Below are 5,000 nucleotides of genomic sequence, written 5' to 3'. Positions count from 1 at the left end.
ACACACTCACACCCACACACACTCACACACACACACACACACACACACACACACTCACACCCACAAACACACACTCACAAACACACACACACACACACTCGCATCCACACAAACACACACACACACAAACACACACTCACAAACACACACACACACACTCGCATCCACACACACACACACACACACACACACACACACACTAGTTGATGAAGACTGACATCTGCTGGATGTAAGAGACTAAAGCTGCAGTGATTCTTCACTCATTTCAAAATTTTTGTTAAACTATAAATATTAAGATAAACTGAACATCCGTCACTGAATTAAAGATTAAACATATAATCATAGTGTTGAACACAAACAGAGACTCGATGATTTCACAAAAGACTTCAGTTTATATTTTATAAATACTCTTTCATTGAACAATAATCAGTAGGGATCCATCGCCATTGAAAACACATCAGAAAACAAATATTAATGAAAGAAAAAAAGAAAGAAAAAAAAAAGAAAGAAAAAAAGACACACTGGGTCCAAAAAAACAAACACACACACAGGATCTGTGACCGGTCAGTGTGAGCTAATGGTCAATCAGGAAAACACAGTTTTCTCATCGGAATGATCGGGAATATTTCCTTCAGAAATCATTCTGTCCGTAACAATCATCAATCATCCGACAATTAAACAATCAGCTGATGAAATAAAACATCATAATGAAGATATTTCTGAAGAATCCATTAAGACTTCATGATCTGATGATACTCATAATTTAACACACACACAAATAATAATAAAATCTACTGCACTTGTTTGAGCACAATATTGCAACAGCACTTCAAAACACTGAGAACTAAGAGGAAATATAGATATATGCTTTTATACTCCATTTTAAATAATTTCTTTAAATACAATTGCAAGTCTCGAAAGCATCATAAACGCCCTGTGCAACGCTGACGTCTCGATCCGAACACAACCTCGGCTTAACTTCACTGCTTTAGAGTCCAGATCAGAGAAAATATCATAATCAGGAATTTAAATAGAATTTGTTTTGTTTTTAACCTCAAAAATAGTCCTAAAAATATATAGCATATTCCAGCTTTAGAAACAGACTTAATAAAATATCTCCTTTTTGTTTAGAAGAAAGCGAAAGAAGAAAGACGACGCTTTTCCAAATGTAAAAAAATGACTTTAAATTTGAATCATATTTTTCAGAGACGTTCCTCCTGTAATCAGCGGATGATCTGGGGATTCAACATCATGACATCATAAAGCTGACATGAAGGGACACTGGAGAATTATGAACATTTAAAATCATACATTTCTACACTGGGCCGAACGCCACAAACATGATTCATGCTGACGCTCTCAGTTCAGCGTAAACTGTGTTTATCTTCTGAGTTCATGTCAGACGTTCATATATATTTCGCAGTTAATATTTAGCTAATGTGTCTCGTTAAGGTGCTCGTTTCTCAACTGGTGTGTCTGTTCCCTCAGGAAAAACAATACAAAATAACCATTTAATGATGTCTAGAATAACAAAATAAAGACTTATTAGCTTTAAAAAGGGAGGAGAAACTCTAACACACATCTTTAGTTGTTTAAACTCTGTCACTGCCGGTTATACAATATTCAGTTCCTGCTTTTCTTCATTCGTCTGCTCTAGATTCTGCTTGAATGTTGATTATTCTCCTCATATTCTCCATTGTTGCGGCTCCTCTCTTCCCAGTCTGTCAGTAACACTCTGTTTACTTCCTGTCTCTATGAAGCCCCTCCTCCTGAAAAGCACACTGTGCTCTGATTGGTCGGCTGGAGCAGTGTGTTGTGATTGGTCGAGAGCTTCGAGTGTGTTTGGGAAATGTCCCGCCCCCTTTCCATAACCGCCAGTTTAACACACGACTAACTAACTCAACCAGGCCCCGCCCCTTTATTCTGCGCATTAATTATTATAATGAGGAATATTGTGACGTGTTCGTTCCCGGAAGAAACTCAGGTGTTCAGGAACACTGGAACTCACACATGTCACTGTAGGGAATGTTGTAATATTTTATAATCGGCTTCATTTACTGAATAAACTTGAAGCGGTTTTGATCCGCGTCTCACAAACGATCAGGGAATGTAATAGTGCAAGTTCTCTAGGGGACACTAGAAGAGCAAATGTCAAATAAATATTAAAATATATTTCTGCATTCTAGAGGATCTGAATCTAAAGGTTTCATAGATACAAAACATAGATCTCCTTACAAATCACGCAAGCACTTCATTTGTTGTGTTTAACTGATGAGTTGTGTGACGGTGAATGTGTGTTTCTCACCGCGTCGTCCTTTGGTTCGTTTGGTCAGAGTCGCCGCACTTTAGGCGTAAGCTTCACGAGCCGTCACTCACTCACTCACTCACGAGCCGTCACTCACTCACTCACGAGCCGTCACTCACTCACTCACGAGCCGTCACTCACTCACTCACTCACTCACGAGCCGTCACTCACTCACGAGCCGTCACTCACTCACTCACTCACGAGCCGTCACTCACTCACTCACTCACTCACTCACTCACGAGCCGTCACTCACTCACACACTCACGAGCCGTCACTCACTCACTCACGAGCCGTCACTCACTCACTCACGAGCCGTCACTCACTCACTCACGAGCCGTCACTCACTCACTCACGAGCCGTCACTCACTCACGAGCCGTCACTCACTCACTCACTCACGAGCCGTCACTCACTCACTCACTCACGAGCCGTCACTCACTCACTCCGTCACTCACGAGCCGTCACTCACTCACTCACGAGCCGTCACTCACTCACTCCGTCACTCACGAGCCGTCACTCACTCACTCACGAGCCGTCACTCACTCACTCCGTCACTCACGAGCCGTCACTCACTCACTCACGAGCCGTCACTCACTCACGAGCCGTCACTCACTCACTCACTCACTCACGAGCCGTCACTCACTCACTCACGAGCCGTCACTCACTCACTCACGAGCCGTCACTCACGAGCCGTCACTCACTCACTCACGAGCCGTCACTCACTCACTCACTCACTCACTCACGAGCCGTCACTCACTCACGAGCCGTCACTCACTCACTCACGAGCCGTCACTCACGAGCCGTCACTCACTCACGAGCCGTCACTCACTCACGAGCCGTCACTCACTCACTCACGAGCCGTCACTCACTCACTCACGAGCCGTCACTCACTCCGTCACTCACGAGCCGTCACTCACTCACTCACGAGCCGTCACTCACTCACTCACGAGCCGTCACTCACTCACGAGCCGTCACTCACGAGCCGTCACTCACGAGCCGTCACTCACTCACTCACGAGCCGTCACTCACTCACTCACGAGCCGTCACTCACTCACTCACTCACGAGCCGTCACTCACTCACGAGCCGTCACTCACTCACGAGCCGTCACTCACTCACTCACTCACGAGCCGTCACTCACTCACTCACGAGCCGTCACTCACTCACTCACGAGCCGTCACTCACGAGCCGTCACTCACGAGCCGTCACTCACTCACTCACTCACGAGCCGTCACTCACTCACTCACGAGCCGTCACTCACTCACTCACTCACGAGCCGTCACTCACTCACTCACGAGCCGTCACTCACTCCGTCACTCACGAGCCGTCACTCACTCACTCCGTCACTCACGAGCCGTCACTCACTCACTCACTCACGAGCCGTCACTCACTCACGAACCGTCACTCACTCACTCACGAGCCGTCACTCACTCACTCACTCCATCACTCACTCATGAGCCGTCACTCACTCACTCACGAGCCGTCACTCACTCACTCACTCCATCACTCACTCATGAGCCGTCACTCACTCACTCACGAGCCGTCACTCACTCACTCACTCCATCACTCACTCATGAGCCGTCACTCACTCACGAACGAACGAGCCGTCACTCACTCACGAGCCGTCACTCACTCACTCACACACTCACGAGCCGTCACTCACTCACTCACACACTCACGAGCCGTCACTCACTCACTCACTCACTCACTCACGAGCCGTCACTCACTCACTCACGAGCCGTCACTCACTCACTCACGAGCCGTCACTCACTCACGAGCTGTCACTCACGAGCCGTCACTCACTCACTCACTCACTCACGAGCCGTCACTCACTCACTCACACACTCACGAGCCGTCACTCACTCACTCACGAACGAACGAGCCGTCACTCACTCACGAGCCGTCAGTCACTCAGGATGAACTCAAACGCCACAGGAATAAATATTACGAGCATCAGATTTCTGTTCTCACAAACACACTCTTTATCTTTAACGGCCCGTTCACACCGAGATCGATGACTCTAACGATAACTGGAAAACATCTGATGCAAGAGTTTCTCAGAGTTTCATTTTCACTCAGAAATTACTAGTTAATTAGCAAAGAAACACCGGAAATGGGGAAGTAGAAAGACTGATTAAGGAAAAGTAAGGATTTCCTTGTTAAACGTTAGAGCTGCACGATTCTGGATAAATTAACAATCACAGATTTTCTCTTTGAAATAGAGATCACAATTCTCTAAACAAAATAACATGTAATTTATTAGAGGTTATAAAAGTCTATTAAAAATGTTTATTAATTTGAATTTTTATTATTATTATAAATCTGTTCAAGTGAATGATTCAGTGAATCACTCATAAAGACTTAACTTGCTTCATTACTGGATGAATCTGCGTTTTTTGAACAAATCTCTTGAGTGAATGATTCAATGACTCACTCATAAAGACTTCACTTGCTTCATTACTGGATGAATCAGCATTTTTGAACGAATCTCTTGAGTGAATGATTCAATGACTCATTCATAAATATTTCACTTGCTTCATTACTGGATGAATCTGCGTGTTTTGAACAAATCTCTTGGATGAATGATTCAATGACTCACTCATAAAGACTTCACTTGCTTCATTACTGGATGAATCAGCGTTTTTGAACGAATCTCTTGAGTGAATGATTCAATGACTCATTCATAAATACTTCACTTG

At 44.7% G+C, this 5,000-nt stretch overlaps 1 protein-coding gene across 1 annotated transcript in view; it reads right to left on the bottom strand.

Annotated features, from left to right (window-relative positions):
* Positions 1 to 4,230: 4,230 nt before the first annotated feature.
* The window catches only part of LOC311304929 (bromo adjacent homology domain-containing 1 protein), a 13,684-nt gene continuing 12,914 nt past the window's right edge, over positions 4,231 to 5,000 (bottom strand). The window contains exon 7 of the mRNA XM_084432284.1: positions 4,231 to 5,000. This exon is cut by the window's right edge and continues 820 nt beyond it. The gene's annotated coding sequence lies outside the window, so the exon portion shown is untranslated.

This window comes from Rutilus rutilus (genome assembly GCF_951802725.1).
Source record: "Rutilus rutilus genome assembly, chromosome: 15".
NCBI classification, from domain to species: Eukaryota; Metazoa; Chordata; class Actinopteri; order Cypriniformes; family Leuciscidae; genus Rutilus; species Rutilus rutilus.
The sequence above is the reverse complement of the archived record's forward strand: the minus strand, read 5'-3'. Positions and strand labels throughout refer to the sequence as shown.